The following is a 19,622-nucleotide window of genomic DNA, read 5'->3' on the forward strand; positions in this document are numbered from 1 at the left end:
AAGAAGGCAGGGGCGGGGAAAGAATAAATCATTATGCAGCTCTCAACCTCCACAGGGAAACAGCAGTACAAACCCACAGATCCAGAATTGTCAAGCAATGGGGCTGTTTGTTTACAAGTCACAGAATCAGTTATGTAACTAGAAGTTAAGGAAATTAAGTGAGTGTTTAAAGCGGAGCAAATACTGATACTTGTTGAATTAGTCGAGAGACTTCTCTCTGAAATAGGTTCAGATAGATGTTCTGTCTACTTATTTTTAGTCACTTTATGAATTTAGTTTTTGAGTTTTATTATACAAGAAGTACAGTGTTTCTATATAGATAATGACCACTCATTTTTATCATTAATGGGAGATAACTAGGAATACTTTTTCAACATGGCAGTTGTTAAAACATTTGTAAGGGAAATTGGAACAGCTTTTTACCTGCTGATCTAAAATTCCTGTCTGATTTAGTAGGAGAATCTGTTACAGGACAATAGATCAGTTTTCATTTCTCTCCACTCCTCGCTCCATAACTTTTTGTTAATTGGTTGGTTGCTTTATTTTATTTTATTTCACTTATTTATTTATTTAGTTAGTTAGTTCTGGGACCATATAATATTTATAAAATAAAGACCTCTAAAAGTATTTCCATGTAAATAAAAATTCTTTTTTATCTGAAACTCTGTAAAAATTTCAACTCTAAGGCAAAATGTTAGAATATCAAATTATTTAAGTAGGTGATTAGATTGGGCTCTAATAAATTACTTTCAACAAAGCTCCTAAAAAAGTTTTTATAATATTTTTGATACCTGCATTTATATTTAGTATTTTCTTTTTGCAGAAAAGATTTTCTTTATTTGCCAGAGAGAGAGCACATAAGCGGGGAACGGCAGACAGAGGCAAAAGCAGAAGCAGGCTCCTTGCTGAGCAAGGATTCCAATGCAGAACTTGATCTCAGGACCCTGAGAAAATGACCTGAGCCGAAGGCAGACGCTTAACCGACTGAACCACCCAGGCATCCTATATTTAATATTTTCTAAAAATAAGTTTTTTCCTAAAAACTTAGAGCCAGATTTCAGTGCTGAAAGAGAATATAATCCAATAGCAAATTAAACTCAAACTACTGAAGTTTCAGTAAATATATTGATGGGACATTGTTTTCTTTCTCATTTAGCTAACTTGTTCTTCAAATTAGGTCAGTTTGGTGTTATATGTTACTCCCTACGGAAAATCCTAGGGGAATTGTTGGAGAAGAATTATGTTTTTCACCAGGCAGACAAAAGCTGAGTTCAGGCCCTTAGGGAACATTCTCAGGGTGTTTTCTGCTAATGGTGCCAGAGCCCCATGACCAGGAGGGAGCTGCACAGCTGAGACGTGGTACCCAGAGGGCTGCTCAGCTCTTGAACCTGTCATAATAGACACCGAGAATAGGGTCTAAGTCCAAGTTAATCTTTTAAGGTGTATGTATGTTGTTCATGTTTAATTTGAGTCTTGGCATAGAGCAGGATATTTGGTGGCCTATATTCTATCTAAGTTAGAAGTAGGGCTGGACCAACTCACTATCTAGAGATGAGAAAAGTACAACAGAAGTCCTATACTTATTGACAATATTCCCATAAATGTATATTCTTAGCCCAGGAGCATCACGGAGCCTCGGTAGCGGGGGGTTTGATATTTACCAGCTTAGAACAACGATGTGAATTTGAAAAGGCCTCTCCTTCTAGTTACAGGTCAATGAATGTTGAACAGAGGAATATGAGTCTAAATGAAAGGACAAAGATGAATATCAACTTAAGACCAACTTCCCTCAATTGCTTTTCAAGTTTTTAGGTATTTCTGGACCTTAAGGATGTATCATTCTACTAAAAAGCAACAAAAATGATTTATGCAACTTGTATGGAGGTAAACTGTATGAACAAAATTTTGTACTTACTCACACTTGTATGGGTTATTAATCACTGCTAACAGATAGTGGTAGTGTGCAGAGGTGCCTACAATTTTTAAAATTACCTTTACCTTGGGGCACCTGGGCGGCTCAGTTGGCTAAGTATTCGTCTCTTGATTTCAACTCAGGTAGTGATCTCAGGGTTGTGGGATCAATCCCTGGGTCGGGCTCTGTGCTTCACAGAGTCTGCTTGGGATTCTTTCTCCCTCTCCCTCTGCCGTTCCCCCCACTCATGATCTTTCTTCTCTCTCTAAATAAATAAATAAATAAAATCTTTAAAAGAGTAAATAAATAAAATAAAATTATCTTCACCTTGTCTTGCCTGCTATCCAAAGGCATAAGAAAATAGATCATTATCATTTAAAATAACCACAATTATAATAATACTTTATCAATAAGACCTTAATTTTAATAATGACATAGACTTTTCAGAGCACTCTGAAGTATATGAGGTAATTTATACACTACTAGAGCTCATTATTACTTGTATACATTTCTCTGAGATGTGAAATGGAATCACATCCTACAATAAAGATGAAATGGGTTTTAGACATTTATTTAGACAGTATCCTTCATTTCTGTATGTATATTACTTCAATACAAAGTTTAAGAGGCTCTGAAAATATGCATTTTAATTGATAAAAAATTACTGAAACTGAGTGAACTAAGTCAATTTTTAAGAAAGTATATATATATAGCTATTGTTTCTTCAATATGCATTTATAAAAGTGGGGGTGCCTGGGTGGCTCAGTCAGCTGGGCAGCTCCTTCAGCTCAGGTTACTATCCCAGAGTCTGGGATCAAGGCTTCCTGCTCAGTGAGGAGTCTGCTTCCCACTTCTCTCTCTGCCTTTCCTCTTTGCTCATGTTCTTTCTCTCAAATAAATAAGTAAAATTTTAAAAATTTGTAAAAGTGGTTTTTTTTGCATGATTATAAAACACCTTCCTTCAAAAACAACTTCAAAAATAACTCATGATTTGGGCTTTCTGGGGTTGGGACTGAAGTTTCATTAGTTTGGGGCACGTGGGTGGCTCAGTCCTTTAAGCATCTACCTTAGGCTCAGGTCATGATCGAAGGGTCCTAGGATCGATCCCCATATCAGGCTCCCTGCTCAGCAGGAAGCCTGCTTCTCCCTCTCCCACTCCCCCTGCTTGGGTTCGCTCTCTTGTTGTCTCTCTCTCTCTCTCTCTCTCTGTCAAATAAATAAATAAATAAATAAATAAAATCTTTTTAAAAAAGAATACCTTAGTTTAGTTTTTAAGTTCAGAGAAAGGATGGGGACAGAAAGAAGAATAAATGTGTTTGTACAGGGCAGGGCAGCTTTCACTATTTCTTAGAGGTTGTTTGATGTAGTGGAAAGAGAATGAGCTGTGTCCTCCAATGATGTGGGTTTAAACTCCTGCTCTGTTACTTAGGCTCACCAAGCTATCCTATCCTTTCCTTATCTATAAAATGCGAGTGTTAACTTTACAGAATTGGTGCTCAATACTATTACTATAGGTAGAGGACATCAACCAAATGACTTCTTGGGTTTCTTTTAAGGGATAAAATGATATAATTGTAAAATAGATGTACCGATTCCCCTTGAAGAGTGAATGGTTGAAAACACAACCAAAGATGTCAGGATAAGCTATTAAAATGGCTTTTGTGAAACTTCCTTCCTTCTGTTTTCATCAGCTCTAAATGAAAGCTACTCTTTTCATAGCCTAAAGCAATATTTTCAAATCAGGAAAATGATTGCTCCGAGGAAAGCCAAAATGTTCCTATGCTTAATCCTACTGTTTGAAGTAAAAAGATTTGTTACATTTTTTTGCCTGAACTGAAAAACCAAGAACTGTTTTAAATACTTTAAACAACGATCAAGTGCTCATAAATTCTAAGTTATGAATCACTTGAGGACCCTAATGTAGCACATTATAAATATTAATTAATTCTTACTAATACCTCTGCAGTAAAAGTGTTATTATCCTTTTACCAGGCAGGAAGATGAAGTGTCCCTGAGACAAAGCGATTTACCCTGGGGATGTGTGGAAGTTGCCAAGCCAGAAAAGAGAACCAAGGAGGTTGGAATTGGAGCCCTGTGTGTTTACAATGTAAGAAGAGGCTCATTCCAGGGCACCTGGCTGGCTCAGCTAGTGGAACATGTAACTCCTAATTTCGGGTTTGTGAGTTCGAGCCCCATGTTGGGTGTAGAGATTACTTAAAGGAAAAAAAAATCTTTAAAAGAAAAAAAAAAGAGACTTGTTCCTCACATATTAAAATATACCTATTTCTCTTTAGATTGATATAGTGCTGCGGTGGAGGGGGGTGGTTGTGTGTCCTACTGAGACCTTAAAAAATGTTAGCTCTTTGTTTCCAGGCACTGTCATCATGAATTATTTGTTGATAAGGCTAAAACTTCAATTTTTCAGATCTAAACTTACCTAGTAAGCTTCAATTTGTTATTGTAGGGGCACCTGGGTGGCTCAGTCATTCAGCATCTGCCTTCGGTTCAGGTTGTGATGCCAGGGTCCTGGGATTGAGCCCCACTTCAGGCTCCCTGCTTGGTGGGAAGCCTGCTTCTTCCTCTCCAACTCCCCCTGCTTGTGTTCCCTCTCTCACTGTGTCTCTCTCTGTCAAATAAATAAATAAGATCTTAAAAAACAATTGTAAGTAGATTAAAAATAGAATTATTTAGTAACAATGAAGACCAAAGACAAAAAGGAAAATAAAAGATTTTTCTCTTTAGCAGATAAGTTATTTACTTGTTTATTGTGGTTTTACTTTCACATTTTTGTTTCAACAACTGTAACTTCTAAGATAATCTAGAGATTATTTTGTGATCTCTTTCTCTGTTCCAATCCTTTGATGTATAGAAGACATTCAATAAAGACTTATTGGCTGAAATGCAATTCCCCTTCCAATTATAAATTGACCAGTGACTAGTATAGAATATTGTCTAATGGGTAGGTAACACAATGTATAAACAACTTCACTCACTCAAGCACTCAGTTAATATAGCACATTTACTCCTTTAACCAAATAATGTGTGATTAGAAATATCCCAGGAATGAGCCAGAGTTAGCTGTGATGATTTCAACTTATTTAGCTTTGGCAAATAAGCATCTAGTGCTAGTTCTTCTTCAAAAGCTAAAAATTTGACAATAGGAGTGTGATTTATGATTTAAAAACAAACAAACAAACCAGAAAGCGATTGAATGTGTCAAGAGCCAGCATAACATACATTTGTCCAAATTTTGTTTTCCAAAAAATCACTTACCTAGCCAAAAATAAATGCTGGAGGCTACTTGACTTTCAGAATTGGGTAGTATGAAAAATGGAATTCACCATCCCTGGGTAAGTTTTTTTTTTCCATAATAAACTGAAAGATTGGTTTATATTGCATCCATATAACTCTTTTCTGTCATACCCTTGGAGCTGTGATGTTTAAAATAACACCTTGAAATTGTTGACTATAAGGTAGAAAAGTAGAATTGAATTTAGTCTTATGGGGTTGGTCTCAACTTCGAGGTACTACAGTGTACTTATGAAAATGAGCCTTGCAAATGTTTTCCACTAGAATATTTATGGATATAGTAATTTAGTTAGTCATTCCCCAGAGGAGATTATGACATGCCAGTAGCAGTGTCCAGTTGCAACAAGAGAAAGACATTTTTAAAAAAACATTTTTAAAAACCCAAAGAAAACCCCACTTCTGTTTCATTTTCCTTTTTTTTTTTCAAAGATTGGAACTAAGTTAAAAAGGTCCACACATTTGAGAAACTGTCTCTATGACTTTTTCTGATAGACTGCTTCCTTTCCTGTTTCTGGGTTAAAATAAGTAACTCCTAAGATTTTAATTTTAGTTTCTCATACAAGACAAGACCAATTTCACTGGTTTCTATTCTGTCCTGAGCCAGGAATTGAGGCCAACAGTCATGAAAAGATAACCACAAGTTGACTTTTTGTCTTTTGTCAGTTAATACCAGCAAAGAAGAGAATGAGTTGTTTACATCCTTATAAAATAATTTCAGAAGAAAAGTGTCTTCATCCTACCATTAATCATATTATTTCCCACTCTTTTTCTGATGAAGAATTTGGAAATATCAATTAGGCCCTCACTGACAGAAATTACTGAGTTTAAGTTCATGCTAATCCAACTAATGCTGTTGATAGTTGTATATCCAACAAGATCAAAGCTGTTAATATACTTTTAAGAACCCTAGCAGACTGGTGTTCTTACAACCAGTGCGTATTAGAGATCTTTCTAAATCATCAGGTCTGTGAAGTAGAGAGCAAAGAACCTAAGGAGAAAAAAAAAAAAATTAGGCAAGATAGTTTCATTGAGCTCTTTTCCCTCTGGGGCCTATTAAGTACTATACAAACAAGGCCGCCTCTTATTTTGGCTTATTTAATGTTGCTATACACCTCTCGGACAAGTGGAGCCAGCCCTCTAGAACTGTCTGTCTCATCTCGAACAGTTTGTTATTCATATTTTAGGGGTTTTTTTTTGTGTGTGTGTGTGCCTGTTTTTCAGTTCATGAAGTCAGAGTATCCAATACTGATAAAATCAGCCAAAGGTAGACCGGAAAGTAAGCATTTCAAGATAGGATATCAACATAGCGCTGAGTATATCTCATTCACTGGCACAAGTTGTAGGACATCTGGGCAGAAAAAACCAAAACCAAAACCAAACCCAGTTCAGAAATGCCCCCCTCGACTCCCTCGCACTGTCTCAATGGCCAAGAATTATACAGAGAAGCCATTTTCAAAGCCCACATCCTTGAGATGACGCAGGCAGAAGCCACCTGTGTCGACATTTCATCGCGTGGAGTCTCTTAGTCAGGCATCACGATTTGTCTGAACACAGAGGAGGATGGAGCCAAAGAGCAAAACCGTGTTTAGTCTGGCCTCGTGAAATGCAGGCTTGGGAAAATCTTAGGGGTTCTTAGAGCCTTCTTCATGTTCACACTTAACATCCATTACTGTTCATAAGGGATAACCACATATGTTGAAAAGAAAACATGCCCTTTAGAATTGAACTTATACCTTAGGGATGAAGAGATCTCCCCAGATAATAGCTGATGGGCATTGCACAGTCTTGAATTTGCTCCCTACTGACCTGACATCATTGAATTTGGAGAGGCACAGCCAGGTTCATCCAGGGGTAGCAGAGAAGAAAACTGTTTTGAAAAAAAAAAAAAGAAAAAAGAAAGGTGATTATAATTCAGGCTTTTAAATTAAGTCACAGAAGTCCCTACCTAATTATACCATGAAAACAAGTTCTAGCTCCAAGTTCCTAGGAAAGAGAAGGTTGTGGTGGCTTTATTCTTGTTTACTACTTTCAAACAACCATAATGCTTGATCTGTGTTTCTTTTTTTTTTTTCTTAAAATAATACAATTAGACCCACCTAAAAACACTAGATGAAATGTTTCAATTTGGAAACCAATTTTCATTTAATTCTTAAGGATTCATGGCAAAGGGAAATGTGGTAAAAAATTATCTTGGCCCGCAGAAAACCACAAACCTTGAGTTATATCCCATTACTAACCTTCTTGACCCCGAATGTGAACCAGAGACCAGCCAGCCAGTCACTGAAGCATCAAAGTATTAAGAAACCATTGTGCTGCCATCATAGGAAGTGCTGAGGGGAGACAAAAAGCAAATGAAAAACAATTCTTTTTTTTTTTTTTAAGATTTTATTTACTTATTTGAGAAAGTGAGCAAGAGAGAGAGAACATGAGCAGGGGTACAGGGAGAGGGAGAAGCAGACTCCCCTGCTGACCAGGGAACCTGATGTGGGGCTCGATCCCATGACCCTGGGATTTTAAACTGAGCCAAAGGCAGGTGCTTAGCCAAATGAGCCACCCAGGTGCCCCCAAAACATAGTTCTTGCCTTTAAAAATGTATGAGGCAAAAAAAAAAAAAAAAAAAAGTATGAGGCAAGATGTTAGTACAAATCACATGGACAAGTTTACATTTACTTTCTTGCTTTGAAATTTTCTCTCCCCTTTGCAAAAGATAGTAAACTAAGGGTAATAGGAAAGGGGAAAGCTGAGATCCTTAGTAATCTATTAAGTGGGACTGTAAACAGATTTCTGAAAAATCAGAGCCCTTAAATATCTTCAGAAAGGGATAGGGATTAAGAGGAAAAGCTTTGAAGATAGATAAATCTGAGCCTGCCACTTGAACCTTCCCAACTCTCAGTTTTCATATCTGTAAAATGGGAGTAATAATGCTACTTTACAGCATGGTTGAGGAAATCAAGATAAAGTACATGAAGGAATTAGCACAGAGCGTGGCAAATAGCAAAAGCACAAATAAACAGTAGTCTTTATTATTATTAATACTGGCTAGTGGCTAATATCTATCTGATATCTAATGCTGTTGACATGGAATATTCCCAACTCTCCTCTCTAATATTTATCAGTGGCTCAACCAGCCATGCAGGGAGTGTGAAGTACAACTGTGTGTAACTTTGGTCACTTTCTTCTTGGGTTTGATCCAAAGGCTGACTCAGTGTGCTGTCCCTACTGGAGGGGTCTGGCAGGGGTTGAGGGTGAGAAGGTCGAAGAATCACGGCAGGTCTAGTGAGGATTCCAGCCAGGAGTGTGCTGTCTTAGCCCAGTGAGAACTGCTGCAGACACCTCTTGGCTTTGCAGCCTTTGGGACTGAGTTGCTGTGTGTGTGCCAGCTTGGTCTCACTGGTGTTCTGAAGACAGCACATGAGTGTTTCCCCTGCATCCTGCTAAACTGTGATAACTCCAGGACTGGGAGTCTCCAGCACTTGTTTTGGGGATGAAATACTGTTTCAGAACCAAGGACAACAGATTCAGAGCACTCCATGATATCAGAGGAGATATGCCCTGCTTAAAAGGGGAAAATCTCCCCTCGCCAAACTAAAATCACAAGGACTGCATTCTAATGGGACTCAGAAGGAGAATAAGTGGTAACATTTCTGTCTCCTGCCCACATCAATTGAGGAGGTGGAAGATGTAAGAATTAAGCCAGAAGATTTAAGGGTAAGTAGATGAAAAGAAAGGCCTAATTCTTGGAATTAGGAAACCTCGGGTCAAGGGTGCCATCACAGAAAAGGGTTAAATTATTTTTACGCATCTGATTAAAAGTTGGATTGGGAATATTATCGTTAGAGCCGAGATCTTGAGATAAATCTGAATATATGTGAACCAAACTGTGTATAACTTACACTGGTGCAGAAAGGACTTTTTTTACTTGAAAATATTTGGATATAAAGGATATAAAAACATCTTTTACCTCATATCCAAAGGGGGAATACCCTTATGCTCTGAGAATATATGCCAATAATAATAATAATAATGGGTGAAGTAATTTGTCTTACTCCTTAGTGTTAAGAAGTTAGACCCACGTACAGGCGTCCTGGGTGAGCACAGGAAGCTTAAAGGCTGTTGAATCTGTCCTGCCCCTAGTACCACCTAGTGGCAGCCAGAAGATGTGTAAGCATCTTGGATCTTTGAACAAATGGCTTTGAAAAGCCACAAAAGCATACATCTATATATAATACTCATTGTTGAAAACAACTTGAAAATGCACAGGAATTCAGAACAAATTGTCAAGTTTCCCTCCTTTCCCTCTCCCAGTCCTACTTGTCTTCCTTATTAATAGTAATCTGCTGTGCACTTCTGCAAATCCCTCTTTCTCCTTTGCGTCTGTCTCCCTGACTCTCTGTCTTACTCCCTGCCATTGTTTTTGTTTGTTTTTTTTAAATTTAATTTTACTTTTTCAGTGTTCCAAGATTCATTGTTTATGCACCATACCCAGTGCTCCATGCAATACGTGCCCTCCTTAATACCCACCACCAGGCTCACCCAACCCCCCACTCCCCTCCCCTCCAAAACTCTCAGTTTATTTCTCAGAGTCGACAGTCTCTCATGCTTTCCCTCTGATTTCCCCCAGTTCACTTTTCTTTTCCTTCTCCTAATGTCCTCCGTGTTATATTCCTTATGCTTCACAAGTCCCTGCGCTTAGTTTTTTTTTTTTTTTTTTAATATAAAGGGAGGGGCACCCGGGTGACTTAGTTGGTTGTGTCTGCCTTCTGCTTAATTTCAGGGTCCTAGGATTGAGCCCCATAGGGAACTCTCAAATAAATAAATAAAATCTTTTAAGAAATATATAAATGGAATCATACTACATATTATGGGGTGACTAGTTTTCACTTAACAAATATACCTAGTCCCTAGCACAGCAGAAGCTATCACAAGTTGGTCCAGGCACTATAGTTTGCTCACAGGCTCAACTGTCAGGGGGTTTTCAAATTATGAGCTAGAGGAGTTAAATGGTCATTAAAAATGCCTTTTCTTGGGCCGCTGGGTGGCTCAGTAGGTTAACGGGATGCCTTGAGCTCAAGTCCTGATTTCAGGGTCCTGGGATTGAGCCCTGCATTGGACTCCCTGCTCAGCGGGGAGCCTGCTTCTCCCTCTCTCGCTGCCCCTCCCCTTCCAGCTCGTGCTCTCTCTCTGTCAAATAAATAAAATCTTAAAAAAAAAAAAAAGGTTTTCCCATTTAAGTGGTTCTTGAGTCAAGATCAGCCATTATCATTTGCCCTACCTCTTATTCCTATTCCTGAGCAATAGTCCCTCTACCTCTCCATGCTGTGGTCTAAACTGGCAATGGGCAGGCTGCCTCCATGCAGCCCCGTCCCCTGCATTCCCACCTCAGAAAACTCCCAGTCTGCATGGGACATTGTCCCAGTGTACCTTCCTCCCTCCTCACCACCGCTGCAGAAGCTTCCTTCTGTATTCTTCACCCTGCCTCCAAACTGCCACAGGGCAATCATTCTGTAACACACATGTCATCCTGTCATTTTGCGCTTACAAAAATTCCTGCAGCTCTACAAAAATTTTCTGCAGAGCAAAGCCTCAACCATTTGCCTGTATGCAAGGTTCCTCATACTCTGGCCCCAACCGGTGCCTCTTTTCTCCTCCACTGCTCCCTATATGCTGGTTGCACAGAATCTCTTCTTCTGGAGTGGATCACCTGCCTTCATAGGCGAATGCCCTGCGATTCCTTCTCTGAGCGTGAAATGTGCTTTTTCTTGGGTCTTCCTGATTAGATTCTACTAATTTGTCAAGATGTGTCTCAAATACCACCTATGACATGGCCTTCAACTCCTGCAGCTCCTCCCCTATCCTTTCATGTGTTTCATAGCCCCTTCAGGATAGCATTCACGTTTTACTGCAATTATCTGGCAATGAGCGCTCTGAATATTTATTGTAGTTGCCGCCCCATTTCCCATCCTGCAGAGGAGCTGGTAACATGAATGCTTGTTCATGAGTAAACGAACATTAAAGAGAAGAACTAGAGTGAATAGACCCAGTGGTTTCTAAACTTTACTGTGATAAAGATCATCTAAGGTGCTTATTAAAATGCAGATGCTTTGGGTTTACCCTCAAGAGAGTCTACCTTATTTAATAGGTCTGCAGAAAATGGGGTTCAGGAATCCATGTTTTTGTTTTTGTTTTTTTAAGATTTTATTAATTTATTTGACAAACAGAGATCACAAGTAGGCAGAGAGGCCACAAGTAGACAGGCAGAAAGAGAGAGATGGGGAAGCAGGTTCCCTGCTGAGCAGAGAGCCCAGCAGGGAGGGGCTTTGCTAGGCTCAATCCCAGGACTCTGTGATCATGACCTGAGCTGAAGGCAGAGGTTTTCAGCCTCTAAAGGCTGAAATGTTTTAGCAAGCATGTTTTAACAAGCATCCCAGATGGTTCTGATGGCCTGTAGAAGAAGCCTTCCCTTGGATAGTGAAGCAAATTATCTGAGAAAGAAAAGAAGAAGCAAAGAACATTTGTTCCTCGAGATGGCATACCCTGAAGAATGTGCTTATGCCCATAAGAGATCCCCTGAGGTGATTGTTCTTCTGAGGTGTTTGCAGTCCCAGAATAAATAGATAGCAGTCCAAGTTTGAGAAAACCACAGCGCAGTCAATTCAGGGGAGACTCTAAAAAAGCATCAAGCTTTATGTCCAAGGGCTGGACTGTTTCTTTTTCAGAACAGTTGTCAAGTCCCATATGTTTGTTTTGTTAGAATAGTCACTATTTAGCCAGACCCAAGCTGTTTTGATTAATATATTGCATTTGTATTAAACTTCTCTTTGGATGTTCTCCAAGCATTTTAGCAGCTTTAAGCCTGTCTTCCCTCATTCCCTGAGGGAGGAACAAGTACAAGTTCACGCCAACTCGTTAGAGGCATTGCTTAAGAACAGCTCCTGGGGCACCAGATGCAGGCAAGAGGGAGAGAGTGGGATAATTCCCAGCCCCTACCACGGCTCTCTCATTTTCCTCCACCCACTCTTCCAAATGCTCACTGGCATCTTCAGCAGGTGGCTCCCACCCCTGCCTTCAAGTCGGCTCAGAAATTTCCCTCCCCAGATAGATGAGCTGAAAAAGATTCCCAGGTTCTAGACAATGCAGGACTGCCAAGAACACATTGACCTGAGTGAAGACTTCATACAACTGAATGACAGGATTTCGTAGCGATGGCAGCAGATGCCCACTGGAGGCAGCATACCAGCTCTCCCAGTGGTCCGTGGGCTCCAATGTAGCCACCTGGATCTACCTGGTCTTGCCCTGACTCCTCATTCCTGGGACTTTCCTTTTGGTGAGCCACTCCCTCTCAGCTCTTCAGACTCTGATTTCCTCAGATCCAATGACACTAACCCAATTGAATCAACCCAGTTTCTGATGTAGGTACTTTAATGACTCCATATTGGTAGGTTCTGTCTTCTCAACCATTGCCTTCTTAGCATGTCCACTCTTTTTTTGTTTTTAGGATCGATTTATTTAATTTAGAGAGAAAGAGAGAGCATGAGGGCAGGGGCAAAAGGAGAGAGAAAGGGGCTCAGTTTCATGACCCTGAGGTCACAGCCTAAGCTGAGACCAAGAGGCAGATACTTAATGATTGTGCCACCCAGGTGGCCCTTAGCATGTTCACTCTTCAGCTTCATGACTCCAGACTGGGTGAAAACACCATGACAAGGTCAAAGTAAGGTGCATACATATTCAAAGCAGACCATCATTAAACTCCTCTCATATGATTTCTGAGAAACATTTGATTCTTGTCAGTTTCCAGAAGGATTTATATACCTGAAGGGAAGAGGAGACAACCCATTGGCATCTACCCCTTGGGAAGTCTATTCAGTGGAGTGTCCGTCTGGAATTATATTCCCTGATGCTTTAGGGAGATTGATTGACCTTGAAAACTTGATTTCTTGACTCATGGGCCACTTTGCATCAGTATCTTCATTTTTTTTTTAAGACTTTATTTATTTATTTGACAGAGAGAGAGACAGTGAGAGAGGGAACACAAGCAGGAAGAGTGGGAGAGGGAGAAGCAGGCTTCCGGCTGAGCAGGGAGCTTGATTCAGGGCTCGATCCCAGGACTCTGGGATTATGACCCGAGCCGAAGGCAGATGCTTAACGACTGAGCCACCTGAGTGCCCCATCTTCATGTTTTGTTTTGTTTTGTTTTTTTAAAGTAAACGTATAGTAACATTAACTGTGTGTGAGAGTTTGTGTAATTTGTTAATTATCTAGATTTGGGGGGAAAAGTGCCTGGCGTCACTGTGTGAGCATGCACACACACACACACACACACCCCTACTCCACAACAAAAGAAAAGCCTAAAGAATAAACTGGGAAAAATCAAAATTCTGACTGGGTTTAGAGCTAAAGAAATGGAAAAAAAAAAAAGTACTTTAGACTGTTTTTTTTTTTAAGCAAAGTCACTGATAAAGGCAAAGAAAAAAACAGCTTTCAACTTTGAAAAAATCACAGTGTTTGCTTATGTTTAATGGGCCTGTTGAACTTTTGGAACATTCAAAAAATATTTTTTCTCAAGTAATTTGATATTTAAAATTCTTCTTCAGGCAATGAGGGCAGGTGCCACTAACACCATTGCTACTTCATGGACTATATCCTTTTTAAGAATGGCTTTCTCAGTATGTGGGAAACAGGTTGTGGGACTGTCAGAGACCAAGAGTTTGCAGACTCCCAGAGGAGGTTGTGTGTGTGGGAGTCACTGGATTTTCGTTCTGCCTCTTCCACTCACACTAGCTATTGTGACCATGGGCAGCCAGTCTAACTTCTCTGGGCTTAATATCTTCATTTTAACAATGGAAATCATATACACTTTACAGGGTAGCTGGAGGATTTAATGAGATACTATATAAAATATGTCTGCCCCACAACATATTCAACATATTCAACTTCATGAATGTGATTTTTGCCTCTCCTTATCCCACTGGGAGGTATCCCACTACCTCCAGAGCCCCACCTAAGCTCGCTCAGAGTTTTTCTTATTTCTTTAAGTCCATGAGAGAAAAAAGATGGTTTAATAAGTCTCCTGATTCATTCTATGACTTTAAATTTTCCTTGGCAGGAAGTGATGTTTTAGAAAGAATTGAAAACATTTACTTTCCTTTTTGGTGTCGTTCCACCTTAGGATCCCCAATAGAAAAGGAGAGTAGTTTGTCAGGGCTCCTCAGCTGTCGATCAAGAAAGTCTATATTGTCATAATATACAACCCCAGATCTTAGTGGTATCTTATGATAGGTCTCATTCATAAAAAAAAAAAAAAGATGAATTCATACAGCTTGAAAGGATGGGTGAATGAATGGATGGACAGGTAAGTGATAAAGCAAATATCATTAATTGTTAACTGTGAAATCCCGGTGATGGGTATGGGGGTGGTGTTTTACAGTTCTCTCAAGTTTTCTGTGTTTTTCAACATTTTCACATTGAAAAGTTGGAGAGAAAAGTTTATTTCTTACTTATGCTACAGGTCCAACAAATGTTGCCTAGGATTCCACTCCATACCTCCTCATGCTAGGATGCAGGATGACGGATCAACTTGAAAGTGGCTGGTTGCCATGACAAAGGGAAGGTGAGCTCTGCTGGGTATCACACAGATAGTTGGATATTTCAGGCTGGAATGACAGAGTCGCTTCTGCTCATAATTTACTGGCCTGAGCTATACTCACATGGCACCAGCGGGGCTGTAGAAGTGCAATCCTATCATGTGCTTAAACAGGGGAGGCTGGAAACCTTTGGTGGGGAGCACACATGATTCCCCTGCCGTAAATAAACTCCTTAAAAGAACTACCCATCTTAATACCATCATCACTAACAATACTCACATTAAAAGGTATATTCACTTAAATCAATGTCAGTAAGAGAATTCAGAAGCTTTTTTCTTTCTTGTAGGCTTTCCTTCCTTTAGAGAGAGTAGAATTAACCCCCTAAGGGTTAATACATTCCAAATTTCTCACTGGCTGGTTTTTCAGCCAGCCAGCCAGCCAGCCAGCCAGCTCTTTCTAGAATCTCATCACCTTTTTATTGAGCCAGCTCATTTTCACTGAGTCAGTAAGTATATGTGGAAACCGTCCAGAAAACTTAAGAAAAGCAGAAGTTAGATGGAGGCTGATGACACTTTTTCAGAAATGAAGTAAAAAAAAAAAAAAAAAGTAAAATATGTGAGTAAACAAGATTTCAAAATTACTCCTGACTCAACATTTTAGAGAAGTCAGGACCGATTTCATAGCGGGGTTGACATTTAAGCTGGCACTTGAGAGCATTGCTAGGTAGAAAATGGAGTGGAGAATTCCAAGCAGAGAGAACAGGCCGTGCAGTGCCAAGGAACCGGTTCTGACTTGGTATATCTGAAGGAGAAGCAGAACTTCACTGTGGCCAGAATCTAGAGTGCCTGGGAGGGACCAAACGTACTGCACCATTTTTCATCCATTAGCAAATGGGAATGGAACACCATACTTGTTAGGGAAAAACTGTGATGTCCCATCTTGTGCTTAGTATGACTTTGAAGAGAAAAGGTCATCTTTAAGATATTTGCTGTGTAGAGTGCCATACATCTCTCTTTTTTTTTTTCTTTTTAAAAATTTTACTTATTTATTTGAGAGAGAGAGAGTGAACACATAAGCAGGGGGAGAGGCAGAGGGAGAGGGAGAAGAACACTCCCCTGCTGAGAAGGGGACCTGACATGGGGCTTGATCCCAGGGCTGTGATTTCAGGACTGTGAAATCATGACCTGAGCCAAAGGCAGCTACTTAACCCACTGAGCACCTTTCTATACTGAGTACTGAGTTTCAAGAAACTGAGCACTTCTATTTATTGGCAGTAATCTTAAAGTCTCATTTATATATATGAGATATAAATGATACATAGATGATATATGATATATATATGAGATATATGAGATATATATGATATATAGATGATATATGTGAGATATATATGATATATAATACATATTTAAGAGAGTCATAGTTATTTTCTTTGTGAAAAGTGATTGATTTACTAGGCTGCAAACCAATGTAGGCAAAACTACCAAGTTAAAAACACAAACACTGTAGGAGTGTGGGCAGATAATGAAATGATTTTGAATGAAATGTGTCAGGGAGGAAGGAGGTGAAGAGAAGAGAAAGAAGATGCTTTGCATGCGATATGTTATTCCATCCTGACACACTTTGTGATGGGGGTATCGCTATCACTATTTCATAAATGAGACACTGAGGGTCAAAGAAAGGAGTTCCCTATAAAATTAGGTGATTAAACTTTGTAAGGGCCTATTTAGCCAGAGCGGCCCCACCTCGGTTGAACAGCCATTTTGTTGCTTATGCAGTATAACTTAAATTGACCCTGCCCACCCCCCCCAGGAGAACTTATTTAAAAGCAAGCAGGGTGGGGGGGGCAGGGGGTGGTGCTTGGGTGGCTCAGTGGGTTAAAGCCCCTGCCTTTGGCTCACGTCATGATCCCAGGGTCCTGGGATCGAGTCCCGCATCAGGCTCTCTGCTCAGCAGGGAGCCTGCTTCCCTCTCTCTCTGCCTACTTGTGATCTCTCTCTGTCAAAGAAATAAATAAAATCTTAAAAAAAAAAAAAAAAAAGCAAGCCCGGGAAACCAGTCCCAGGTATAAAGCCCAAATACAAGTGTGGGCCAGGTCAGGTAGAGATAGCAGCCCGAATTTGGGGATGAGTCGGGTCAGGTGGAGACATCCAATCAGTAAAGCACGCATACTATCTCCCTAGTTACCAAGGAGTGTGGGCCCCGCCTTTTAAAGGACTCCAATGCTGACCAAGGTGATAGGCTAGTTCAAACAGCTACTATGGGGTGAATTGTAATTCAATTGGCCACCCGCATGTGACCTAGCATGACTGTGCAGCTCTCTCTGTGTGTTGCAATCTCATTCACCACCTGTGTGTGGCCAGGCCCAACCACATGGACTTTGTTCTATAAAAGTTAGTCTGGGAGGCAGGGAGGGGTTACGAGTTCTGTAAGAGACGGCCCCAGGGGTCGGTTTGATTCTCCATGCTTGGCGAGAAATAAAGCTTTGCTTGACCTTCGCTTTGTATCAGTCCTGCTCCTTTAGTCACGGACCCATTATTGGGGGACTCCACATTGGGGACCCAACAGCTTGAGCCTTAATTTTCAACAGCTGAGACTAACTTTTCCTCTGTAAAATGGAGATATGACAGGTGCTGCCTACCTTAAGGAAGTTTAGAAGGAGTAAAAAAAATAACAATTAGAACTTGAGACATCGTTCTTGACCTTTACCAGATTTTAAGTTTTCTCTGACTCTGTCCTCGTGTTTCCATGTTATTCAAAACTGGGTATTCCTAAAAAAACTTTAGGGAAGTCTGTTTGTGGACAATTTCTTTTCCCAGCATGTCTTAAAATACACTACTTCAAGCTATTTACTTTTTTTTTTTTTTTTAGATTTTTTATTTATTTGTTTGACAGAGAGAGACACAGTGAGAGAGGGAACACAAGCAGGTAGAGTGGGAGAGGGAGAAGCAGGCTTCTCACTCAGCAGGGAGCCCGATGTGGGGCTGGATCCCAGGCATCATGACCGGAGCCAAATGACTGAGCCACCCGGGCGCCCCCAAGCTATTTAGTTTTAAGTAGTTAAAATATTGTCTATACATGTGGGGGGAGGGCTTCTTTGTTTTTTACAAAATAGAGCATAAACTTTGGCCATTATTCCACACCCATGTCAGGAATACACTAGAAGAAGTTTATCCCTTAAATTAAAAAAATTGACATTTTAAATGATTTTGTTTCAAAATGTACTTGCCCTCTCTTTTATTTTTAGTTTTTTAAAATGTTTTATTTATTTAGTTGTCAGGTGGAGGGGGAGCAGCAGGCAGAGGGAGAAGCAGTCTCCTCCCTAAACAATTAACCCGATGCAGAACTCGATCCCAGGACTCTGGGATCATGACCCAAGCGGAAGGCAGACATTCAACCAACTGAGCCACCCAGTGGCCCGTCCCCCATTTCTGTCTTTTTTTTTTTGTTTTTTTTTTTTTAAGATTTTATTTATTTATTTGACAGACAGAGATCACAAGTAGGCAGAGAGGCAGGCAGAGAGAGAGGGGGAAGCAGCTCCCTGCTGTGCAGACAGCCTGATTACAGGGCTCCATCCCAGGACCCTGGGATCATGACCTGAGCTGAGCCACCCAGGTGTCCCCATTTTTGTCTTTTAAACAAAATATACTGAATAATGCTATGTGCCAGTCAATGATACTATAATAGCGAAGTCATGGGACAGATTTGGCTACACTTGTGGTGGACATAGCATAATGTATACATTGCCAGGTCACCGAGTTGTACATCTGAAACTAATGTAACATTTGTGTGTCAACTATACTCAAATAAAAAAGGATATTAGACTAGAAAAATAGTGTTATGTGTCAGACACCATTCTAAACATTTTACATAATTTAATCCTCATAACCATGCCATAAGGTAAATATTATTATTATCTCCATTTTCTAAATGAAAAAATTGAAGCAAAGAGATATTAAGTGACTTGCCTAAGGTCATACCGTTGTTATGTGGATGAGCCAGGATTTGATTTGAGGCGTCTAGGCTGCAGAATCTGAACTCTTAAACAGAGTCGTGATGTTACATTTCCGAAGACAATGGATTATCTATATAGATCAGAGTAATGATTGTGTATAACATTTTTTATTTGATGTCCACAAAAACTACTGTGATCCAGCACAGGACTATAGCCCTATATTGTAGGGATGTTCCTATCAATTATGCTTTTTGATGTACTTTACCTGCTTTTTTTCTTTGTCCTCTCTCTGTGGGGGAAAAAAAATTGTCATGTAACTACTCTTACCAATTGCCCTCTTTCCTCCAATTATTCTGCTTCTGATATCTGGAAAGTCAGAAATCAGATCACCCTGTATGTTAGAACTGTCTCTGAAGTAGGAGTCATGAGGTCTTGAGAGAAGACCCAAGCCTTTGGTGAATGGACTTTGTGACATCTGTGACAGGGATCTTAACTTTTTGGCATGTTTTCTGTTCTCCCCTGTGATCCAGACAGTCTGGATGGCTGGGCAAATGACCTCTTGACAAGTGAGGTGTCACAAAATATAAGTTCAAGGCATTTCTACTCTTCCACCTGTTCAAAAGTGTTTTTAGTCATCATCACAATTAGAAGGATGGCCTAGTTCCTCAAGCTTCTGGGTAACCATCTGATGCTTCGAAGTAGAGAGACATGGCTACAACTTGTATAAAAATAGCCCTTCCAGATGGCTGAGGGGCAAAGTTACAACTCAGCAGCTTGATATAGCTGAGCACTCACATTTTGGAGTAGGAGGAGAGCTATGTGAGAAGTAGCCAGAGACACTGGGCTGGAGTCCAGTCATAAGTAG

This window comes from Neovison vison, chromosome 8, assembly GCF_020171115.1.
Source record: "Neovison vison isolate M4711 chromosome 8, ASM_NN_V1, whole genome shotgun sequence".
Classification (NCBI taxonomy): domain Eukaryota; kingdom Metazoa; phylum Chordata; class Mammalia; order Carnivora; family Mustelidae; genus Neogale; species Neogale vison.